Below are 11,578 nucleotides of genomic sequence, written 5' to 3' on the forward strand. Positions count from 1 at the left end.
TCACTTTTACAAAACAAATATATAATAATTCTATCATTACTTTCAAAACTATCCTACTTACCTATGCTTTTTTTCTGAATATTCTTTGTTCCCTTCTGTGCACTTTAAAAAAATAATTTTAATGGCTTTTTAAAAAATTACTATTGCTAATCCCTTTCTCTCTGTTCAACCTCTCCCCCGTTAAAAACAAAAAGAAAAAGAAAAAACTAGCACAAATAAACACCAATAAGTAAAACATCCACACATTGGTCATACCTAAAAATGTACATCTCTTTTAGCACCTTTAATCTATCACTGCTCTTTCAGGAAGTGTATGATATGCTTTAGCATATATTCTCTACTGACATAGTTGGTTATTACATTGATTAGAGTTTTTAAGTCTTTCAAAGTTATCTGTCATAATATTCCCATCTTTGTGTAAATTGTTCTGGTTTTACTTACTTTACTGCATCAGTTTGTACTAACTAGGATTCTTTGAAAATATCTCTTTCATTACTTTTTACTGATTATTTAGCTGAATATTACATTTGCATAATAAAATTTGTTGATCTATTCTTCACTAATTGGGCAATTCTTTAAATTCTAATTCTTTCCCTCTCCCCTCTTTTAATATCAACTTAGGATCAGGAAGTTTATTTTGAATATAGCTCTGGTATTATCTACCCGGTGTATATCTCATTGTATATCCCATCCCTATTGAGTTTGAGGTATTTTCACAAATATGTGTGTGTGTGTGTGTGTGTGTGTGTGTGTGTGTATGTATCTACAGAGTGAGGTTCATTTGATGCCCATTTCTATTACTGCTTTCTTCATGTTTGTATAATCTTCCCATATATTCCACCTTTTTTACTCTTTATTATTTTTACCATTCCTTTCTTTTCTTCTATATTAAAAGTCTCAGAGTAGAACCAATCAATCACTCCTTCCTGTTTATTTCCCTCAATACTTTTTAAAATTTTTTTATTTTATTTTTAATTTATGGAATAAAATAAGCATTTCCATAAAATGAAATAATAATAATTTTTAAAAAAGGTTTGTGTGAAACAACAAATTGCTATTCCTTTTGAATATATATTAAAGTTTTTGTGTAAATTTCTTTTTCTTTCTCCTCTTTCCCCCACCCTGTCCTAGAGATGGTTAACATTACACACACACACACACATACACACACTCTATGTATACCTCTATTTTTCAGTTCTTTCTTTGGATGCATATAGTGTCTTTCTTCATAGGTCCTTTATTTTTAATTTGTATATTAATAATGGTCAAAATGACTTGGTAGCTCAAAGTCAAACAACATAGCTCTTATATACAGTGCTCTCTTCATTCTTCTCATTTTTGCTCTTTATCATTTTGTGCAAGTCTTTCCATGCCTCTCTAAGATCATTGAGCTATTCATTTCTTATAGCACAGTAGTAATTCCATCACAATCATGTTCCCCTATTAATGGAGTTTCCTGCAATTTCCAGTTCTCTACTACCACAAAGAACTGCTACATACCTCCCATTCACATTCAAAGTTCTAATTACTTCTTGTGAATTTCCTTCTTTATTTTTACTCACTATTTTCTTTATCAGCCTCTCCTTTTACCCCATCCCTATTATTTTAACTTGTCCCCCTACCCTCTCTCTCATCCACTGCTTTAAGTGTCTTCCTTACCCTCTCCCCACACACATCTAGAAGTCCTTCCCAAATTCCAAATTATCTACCTCCCTTAAAGTCCCTCTCCATCCTGTTTCCCAGTTTTCTCACCTCTTTATAGTCAAAAGACTTCTATATTTTTCCATACAAGGACACTATTTGCTCTTCAACCTTGATGAGAATAAGTTTCCAGCATTACTAGCCCTCCAACTCTACCTACTTCCTCTTCACTACTTAATTCTTTCATGCCTCGTTTTTATATTATACAGGTTTTTACATTTATGAATTAATAATTATAATAATTATAAATTCTGAAAATTTTATATCAGATTTTCCTCTGAATTCTGATCTTTTTATTACAAATACCTAAAAATTTCAGTTTGTCAAATGTCCTTTTTGTCCCTCCAGTAGGATTAGACTCAAATTTGTTGGGTAAATTATTCTTGGATACAATCTCAGCTCTTTTGCTTTTCAAATTATGTTCCAGGATGGATGGTCTTTTAAAGTAGAAGTTTCTAGGTCTTGTAGAATAAAAGCATCTAGGTCTTGTGAAATCCTGACTGTGTTTCTACAGTATTTAAATCTTTTTTTGTTGTTGTTGTTGCTGGCAATATTTTTGTCCTTAACCTGGAAGTTTTGAAATTTGACTATGACATTCCTGTAAGTTTTCCTCCTGGAAAATGTTTTCCTCAATACCTTTTGAAGACATTAAACTTCTGAAATGATTCGGCTAAAATGCTAGCTAGTACTACTTCACTATGTTGTTATTCAGTCATTTTTAGTAGAGTACAATTTTTCATTTCCCTATTTGGAATTTTCTTGGCAAAAGTACTGGAGTGCCTTGCCATTTCCTTTTCCAGTTCATTTTACAGATGAAGAAACTGAGGCAAACAAGGTTAAATGACTTACCCAAGGTCACACAACTAGTATCTGAGTCTAAATTTGAACTCTGATCCTTTCATTAAAAACACTTGAAATTCTTCAATTGCATTGAAGACTAATCCCCCCACCTCCAAGACAACATTCAGCTTTAAGCTTAGAGAGTTGTTTTTTTGTTTTGTTTTGTTTTGTTTTGTTTTACCTTTTGGAATATTGTATTGTTTCAGATTTCCTCTCATTCATAGTAAAAGCTGTGAAGTCTTTTGTTATTCTGACTAGTTTTTTAGTGCTTGAACTGCTACTTTCTAGTAGCTTGCAGTAATTTTTTTCCCCTTTGGTTATGACTTTCCTAGGATTTTTCCATTTAAGGTTTCTTTCAGGAAATAATTGATAAATGTGGTCTACACTTTGCCTTCTGTTTCTAATAATCTGTTTTCATTTTTGATTTTTTGAACTATAGTTCCCAGTTTTTTAAAAAAGATGTGAAGAGCTAAAATTGACAGGCCTTGGCAATAGATTAGATATAGTAGGATGAGAGAGAGAACATTATCAAAGATAACTCCTAGGTTCCAAGCCTAGGAGACTGAGAAGATGATAGTACCTTCAACAATAATAGGAAAGCTAGCAAGAGGAAAGAAGTTTTGGGGGGAAAATTTCATTTTTGGACATGCTGAGTTTAAGATGTCTACAAGATATACAATTTGAGATGTCTGAAAGGCAGTTGGTGATGCAAGATTTAATATCAGTTCAGAGGTTAGGGTGACATAAATATAATTTGAAAATCTTCAGCAAAGAGAAAAATGATAATTGAATGCATGGGAGCTGATGAGATTGTCAAATGAAATAGTATTAGAGGAAGAAGAGAAGGACAGAGCCTAGTGGAATATGCACAGTTAATGGTCATGACCTAATGAAAATCTAGCAAATTAGACTGAGGGATAGATAGGTAGGAGAACCAGATGATAGTAATGTCCAAAAAAAACTAAAGAGAAGAGAGTATGAAGGAGGAGAAGGTGATAAGGTGATTAAAAATGCCTACAGTACAGAAAAACCTAGAAGGATGAGGTTGGGGTTGAGGGGGGCGAGGAGGGACATTAGATTTAGGGAGACTAATGCTTTTTAAATTATCTCTTCTTTGACCTTTTCTCCAGCCGATTGTTTTTATTTTTCAGATGTTACATTTTATTCTATTTTTTTTAACCTTTCAATTTTGTTCTAATAATTCTTGCTATCTCATGGAGTCATTGATTTCTATTTGATCTAGTTCAAAGAGTCTATTTCTTGGGTAAGGCTTTTGTTCAGTTCTTTTGCCCACAACTTTTATTTCATTTTAAAAAATTTCTTACTTTACTTTTTCTAGGCGTTTCTTACAGAAAATTCTTTTTTTTTTTCCTTTGAGCAATTACCTGCAGCTTTTAAGCTACTCTCTTCTTTGGAACTACAATAATTTTAAATATAATTATCCCTTCTACATTCTTATTTTCTTATTTGCATAGTGGATAGGTAGGTAGCATAGTGGATAGAGCACTGGCCTTGGAGTCAGGAGGACCTGAGTTCAAATGTGATGGCTGACACTGTATGATTCTGGGCAAATTACAACCTGATTACCTTGCCAAAAAAAGAGAAAAGAAATTAAATGGGAATTTGGGGGAGTTTTCTGGAAGCCTCAGATGTCACATAAATAAGTATTTTTACTTAACAATGACCTACATAGAGCCTTGACCCAAATTTTACAATAAGGTATTGTAAATACCCTATAAAAGACTAAGAAAAAAATTCAAATTTATCTCATATGAAAGGAAAGTCAATAGTTTTTATGTACATTTTTCACATTGGGGTGGGGCGTGGAGGGCAAAACAACCACAACTCCCCATGATGTGGAAGGGATAAAAATATTAGTTGATATTATCTTTGATTTACTTATCTCTATATTTTGAGAATCTGAGTTAGAGCTATGTGCTAGGGCTAGCCTCTGTCCCTGGTTGAATTTCTGGGTCAATCTGGATCCATTTGTTTTTTGCATTGATCTCCTGGGCTCACTCTTTTAGGATTAGACTCTACTCTCCCTTGTATTTCTGAATTTGGAGTACTAGATCTTCAGAGCTTTCAGTGGTATTTTAGGACAGGAAGAACCCCTTAATTCTGAGCAGTCTTTGTCTACATACTGCTGTCATTGTGCTACATTGGTCATTAATGCCTCCAGAAACTTCCTACCTAAAATATTCTAAGGAGGGATCCTTCTGCGACTAGCCTCAAACCACAGAATAGGGGATTAAGTCCCTGGGCTTGAATTGGTTATGTTGGGAGGATGAGCTTGCTTGTTAAAATTGGAGTGGCTTTGTTGGATGGCCCTTCTATTGCCTGTAGGTTTCTATCTGAATTCCTTCTCCCCCTTCCCAGTTCTGAGCTAAAAGAAGCCACTATACTTTTTCATTGAATTTCTTGTTCATTATTCAGTATGTTGCAATGAAGTAAATAGAGCAAAGCTGGATGAGCTGCTCCTGCTATGGCTCAGCAGTTTTCTTAGCCAGAAGTCTATCCGTTTCTGTTTATAGTTATAGTTTCAATATTGAATTTTACATCATTTTTTCATGCACAAACAATGGCAATATGCTATACCCTATTTGTTTTCTCTATGAAGCTTTAAATTTCTTACATTTTATATATATATATAATACGTATATGTAAATATAGTTAATATATATATAATATATATATATCTATATCTAATATGTAATTGTATATTTGATATATAGATCATATATATAAGAGAAAATTATAATTTTCTTTTTTCTAAGACAAGGTATTCCATAATTAGAAACCAGTTATTGTAGCATTGGCAAAAGTCTCTCTCTCTCTCTCTTTCTGAGTGTGTGTGTGTGTATGTGTGTGTACACACATGTGTGTATAAAATGATGGGGTTTTCCTAAAACAAAATGAAATGGATAAACTGAGTGAAGAGCTCTCATAAGAATGTGGCCTTGACCTATGCCCTAGTTGTGACTTGAGACTTTGAGCATATAGCTTAAAGAGACTATAGCAAGTTGAGCTATAGCTAAGAGATGCAGGTGTTTGATTATCTTAGATAAACATTTCCCAACTGTCCCCCTCTTCTTAATTATCCATTACCTACTTAATAGGTAAAGAGTGTTTAATTTACTAGTATCCTTTTGTTTCTGGGATAGATTTCCATGTTTAGGTGTAAGCTTGGACTCCCCCAGACAATGGAAGAAAAACTTAGGAGTAGTGGGGGCTTTTGGTTAGGATCTATATAATCTTGTGTCTTGCAGTTTGTACTTTGCACGTCTTTAGTGAGGATACCTTATCTATTACGAGATGCCCTTTCTCATAATAAATCCTTTTTGCTTTTTTACTTTGAGAGTCTCTGATTTTAATTTGGGTTGGGCGTCATAGTGATGTAATATAATTTTGTGGTCCCTTGATTTTAGCGGGGCTTCTGTTCTAACACTAAGTCAGTAAATCCTAAATCTTTTGATTTTGGAGTCTGCCTCAGAAAACTCCAAAATCAGAAGATTTAGGATTTACTGCCCAATCTGTCTGCTTCTGAATAGATGAGTCTTCAGTTCAGTGCTGACTGTTAGATAATCTGTTGGTCAGTGATAATCAAATTCCGGAGACCACTCCTCTGGGCCATTGAATTAGCATGTCAATGATAGACAGCTGGATAAAGGGATCTTCTCTCTCTTAGATCTTTGCTAATTTCTTTTGGAATTCAGCCTGCTTTGTAATGGCATTACAATTACAATAAACTTTGCCCCTTGATTAGGAAATGGATTCAAACCTGCACATTCTTTTGAGAAACCTCCCAACATTGGTCTGTGATTCCATACTTTTGGGCTTCCCCTTTCCAACCTCAACATTTGGTGGCCCATACGGGAAGAGTGCTCTCCCCTGGCTTGATTCCCTCCTTGTCAAGGTAAGTTCCTCATTTTTTTCTCCCACAATTCTATAGCTAGACACCTCAAGCCACCAAGAAAAGGCTTATCTGGGTCATCAGGTGCTCCATGTTCAGCAAGTTTTCCTGGACTGGAGATGCCCAGACTGGGAAATTGTTGCAATTTTAAACAAAGTTAACCTTGCCATCCTTTTATCTTCTCTGGGACACCAGAGAAGATGGAAATGCTATAGGATAGCTTTTGGCAAAATTTTATGACTTTTGCCAAAAGATAGGACACTCCTCTTTCATGTCATTTTTTCTGTATCTGTGTCTCTGTGCAGAATGTCTGTTTCATGTTTGTTCCATGAACTAGATTTTGTTACCTGGAAAGATTTAAAACAAAACCAGCAATAGAAACAAAAACAAAAACAAAAACAAAACAAACAAACCTCTAGTTAGAGTGCTGGGAAAATTTCCTGTGGACTTTAGCTTTAGCCAAGCTGGGGCTACACAAAAAAGTTAGCTAATTAAAATTAAACTAACATCTTAGATTCTCAAACTTTTGAAAGCAATGATTAAGAAGTTTGGCGATTAATCATTGTAAGATTGCAAGAAAATTCCTGAAATATTGGGGATAATTCCAGGAATTTACCCCTTTCTGAAAGACAAGGAAAAACAAAACCAGGTAAATAGCAACTTTTTGCTAATCCTTCCTTGATTCCAATCTTGCCTGGAGTTCCCCTCCCCTTCCCCCCTTTCCTCTTTCCCACTCCCTTCCTTTGGGAAAGCACCTAGAAGGTATTAAGGAATGCTCCCCACTCCATTCCCTGGAGTATATCTCAGTTATGAGGATTACTAACAAGATCAATATAGCCCAAGTTCCTCTGTTTTCTAACCCTTCTCAGATCAGATTAAAACTCAAATTCTGCCTCACTTGTAGAAATAGAGGAAGCAGCCATGGGGATCCCTCAGAACCTTGCTCAAACATATCCCCAACCCAGCTTGGGGATTCCCTGAGCCCTGGCACCTGACACTACTATCAAAGAAATATCCTGGCACCAGTCTCCCCAGCTTTCAGCAGGTTCTTTTCAGGAACTTCCTGGGAAGAATTTGAGTACTCCTGCACCACCCAGTATGGCAGCATGAGATTAAAAACCCACTCAGCCTCTGCATTTGGTAAGACCACCATTCTCTGTTTCAATTATAGATATGTATTAGCTATGGAATTTATGGCAAATTATTTTATCTCTGCCCAGTTTTCTAATTTGTAAAGAGAAATAACTGTTTTGAAGACCACATGATTGCAAAAGTGCTTAGCATAAAATATGCTATGTGAATGTTAACTGCTTTATTAGATATAATTGCTTCATATTTGATAAGTTTATAGGTTTTTTTTAGATGTGATCAACAGATAAATTATTTCTAGGTATGCATAAAGTAATTTGGAAATTTGTCTGAGATATGATAGTAAAAGCAATTTTAAAGGAGTTCTAATTAAAGCCCATTAAGGGGATATGTAAATTGTAACCTATTTGCACTGATAGTGTTAATGGAAGAGTTTTGGAACTTTAAGAAAACAGAAAAGCAGCTTGCTGCTGCTTTTAAAAACTCTAGTTATCTATAGTCACACTTCTGAGGGCCCTGTCAGAAACTGACATCTTTTCCTCCCTCAAAAAAGAGAAATGATTTGTGCAATTGGAAAATAACCAAATTGCAATTCATTTTGTCTATAACATTTAATTGGAATCTAGGAAATCTCATTAACTAAAATTAAGTCAATTTTTAAAATCTGTTCTATCTCAATTTTAAGGGTTGTCTTGTTTTCTCCCTAAAACAAAAGGGAAACTCATTGAAAGGAATTAGAAACTACAGCCAAGACTATTTGGCTATTATTTAGGAAAATTCTAAATTGTTAACTAAGCTACTTGGAGTTATTGTCATCATGGTAAGCCTTATTAGTACTTCCAAATAGGATGTGTGCAACATCTTTTTCCCCTTTATAGAGTCAGGAGAGGTATCAAACCACACAGCCCATGAAAACACTAAGAATAGTTGGGGTGGGCAAGCTCAGCTCCTTCCCCGGAGTCTGTTACCTCCCTTTAATTTATAAGTTTGCCAGTTTTCTTGAAACTATCAGAGTAAATTCTCCAGTTGATAAATGGTCAAAGGATATGAACAGACAATTCTCAGACGAAGAAATTAAAACTATTTATAGTCATATGAAAATATACTCCAAATCATTATTAACCAGAGAAATGCAAATTAAGACAACTCTGAGATACCACTACACACCTGTCAGATTGGCTAGAGTGACAGGGAAAGATAATGTGGAATGTTGGAGGGGATGTGGGAAAACAGGGACACTGATACATTGTTGGTGGAATTGTGAACACATCCAGCCATTCTGGAGAGCAATTTGGAACTATGCTCAAAAAGTTATCAAACTGTGCATACCCTTTGATCCAGCAGTGTTTCTACTGGGCTTCTACCCCAAAGAAATACTAAAGAAGGGAAAAGGACCTGTATGTGCCAAAATGTTTGTGGCAGCCCTGTTTGTAGTGGCTAGAAGCTGGAAAATGAATGGATGCCCAACAATTGGAGAATGGTTGAGTAAATTGTGGTATATGAATGTTATGGAATATTATTGTTCTGTAAGGAATGACCAGCAGGATGAATACAGAGAGGTTTGGAGAGACTTACATGAACTGATGCTGAGTGAAATGAGCAGAACCAGGAGATCATTATATACTTCAACAACGATACTGTTTGAGCATGTATTCTGATGGAAGTGGATTTCTTCGACAAAGAGATCTAAGTCAGTTTCAATTGATCAAGGATGGACAGAAGGAGCTAGAACACTGGGAAATGAATATAAACTGCTTGCATTTTTGTTTTTCTTCCCGGGTTATTTATACCTTCTGAATCCAATTCTCCCTGTGCAACAAGAGAACTGTTCAGTTCTGCAAACATATATTGTATCTAGGATATACTGTAAACCTATTTAACATGTAAAGGACTGCTTGCCATCCTGGGGAGGGGGTGGAGAGAGGGAGGGGAAAAATTGGAACAGAAGTGAATGCAAGGGATAATGTTGTAAAAAATTACCCTGGCATGGATTCTGTCAATAAAAAGTTATTATTAAAAAAAAAAAGAAAGAAAGAAAGAAAGAAACTATCAGGGTAAGCAAGATCATCAACCTGAGAACTGAGCTGGCTTAGCATTTATAATTTCTAAACAAGGCATATGTTTACTAAGAATCTATAAGCCTATAAGATTGAGTCTTTGCATCAGGATAAGTTTAAACATATAAAACATGTTAAACAAAATCTCCTATGTGTGAAAGTCCTGGTAAACTTTTAAAATAAGTATCTAGCCCTAAGATTAGTAGAATTTGCTATTAGAGCTAAAATTTCTTAGGATTGTAGCTGATAGTCTTTTGAGTTCTGAATTTGATTGCCTGATCATTGTTAGTAGCCCATCATTTGGAGAGAAATGCCATAAATTATTCAGTGACTGCCTTCCTGAAATGTCTAGGTGACAATTTATTTGGGCAAGAGTTAGGAAGAGGACCTTAACTTAGGGTGGGATCCTTCTGACTCGGTTTCCCAGTTCTGTTTCTTTGTTTACCATGTGATTATTCCTGAGTCTGGATATGAAGTGAGGTTATTATTGTATGATCAGTTGTCAAGCAGATCTAAGGATGCTTGGTCCTGAACGAGATAAGGTGAGATCTTTCAAGACAGTTGTGAAAATCGAGTAAGGTTTCATCTATTTCAAAGTTTGAGTAGGCCTGAAGGACTTTAAACATTAAGTCAAGGGCATACTTAAAGTGTCTCCTCCCTGCTATCCTCTTAAGGGCATACTTAAAGTCTCCTCCCTATTATCTCCCTAAGGGCATACTTAACTCCCCTTCTTGTTATCCTCCCTATTTCAGTCAAATATGGGCAACTATGTACTTATTGGTCAAGTTCATGCGTTTAGAATGTAAGATTCTCAGCCAGTAAGGATGAGGGTCAGTGGTGGGAGGGGGAATTTGCGTTAGGGATTAAAAGCATTGACCCTGCCCCCCTACGGTGCTTCCTCCCTTTGATGGTCTGCTCCATGCGCTAAGATGCCTGATTCTCCTGAGAACATATAATAAACTTTGCTTTGCTTCTAGAGATCTCTCCAGTCTTTTTTATTAAATGGTTTCTGACCCACACAGTCCTGTCACGTATGTGTTCTCAGGCTGAGGCCTGAAGGACACGTTTTGATGCTATTATAATTATGTCCCTGCTTTTTTCTCATAGCAAATTTCTATAAGCAGAGCAAATGATCAGTAGAAGCCATGAGCCGAATACAAGTATCCCAGGGGACAAAATGGTTCTCTACTCTAGATTTTTTTGTTTTTTGCTGAGGCAATTGGGGTTAAGTGACTTGCCCAAGGTCACACAGCTAGGGAATGCTGAGTGTCTGAGGCCATATTTGAACCCAGGTCTTTCTGACTTCAGGGCTGGTGCTCTATCTATGGTGTCATCTAGCTGCCCCTACTCTAGATCTTAAAGATGCTTTTTTTTTTTTTTTGCATACCATTGCATAAAGACTCAAAATTTATTTTTGAATGCACATGGCCAGTATGGGTTAGATGATATCTTGATCTGTAGCCCCACCCGAGAAGCTTTTCTGACTGAAACCTTAGGAATCCTTAACTTCCAGCCCCACTCCCTGCCATGCAAGACTATGAAGTTGTTCGTATGGGTTTTTTTCTAAAGGCCCACACAGTCTTATCAGTTTATTAAAACCCTGAAAGCTAAACTAATCTCTTATCCTGGCCTTAGCCCTACCCTAAAGCTGATGAAAGGTGGAGCCAGGCCCTAGGGGTCTTGACTCAGGCTCTTTGACCTAATCCCAGACCCAACATTGTCATCTACTTCTCAAAGAAACTTGACTCAGTATCCTTAGGGTGGCACTCTTGCCTTAGAACAATGGCTACTAGGTCCCTTCTAATTGAGGAAGATTCCAAACTCACTCTAGGTCAGCCATTGGAGGTTTTAATCCCCAGAGCATTTTGGAATCCAAAGGGCATCAGTGCCTTGCTAGTGTGAGACATATCAGGCTCTCCTGCTAGACACCCCCAACTTGACTCTCTTAGTATGCCACGTCCTTAACCCTGACACTCTG

The sequence above is a fragment of the Antechinus flavipes genome, chromosome 3, assembly GCF_016432865.1.
Source record: "Antechinus flavipes isolate AdamAnt ecotype Samford, QLD, Australia chromosome 3, AdamAnt_v2, whole genome shotgun sequence".
Classification (NCBI taxonomy): Eukaryota; Metazoa; Chordata; class Mammalia; order Dasyuromorphia; family Dasyuridae; genus Antechinus; species Antechinus flavipes.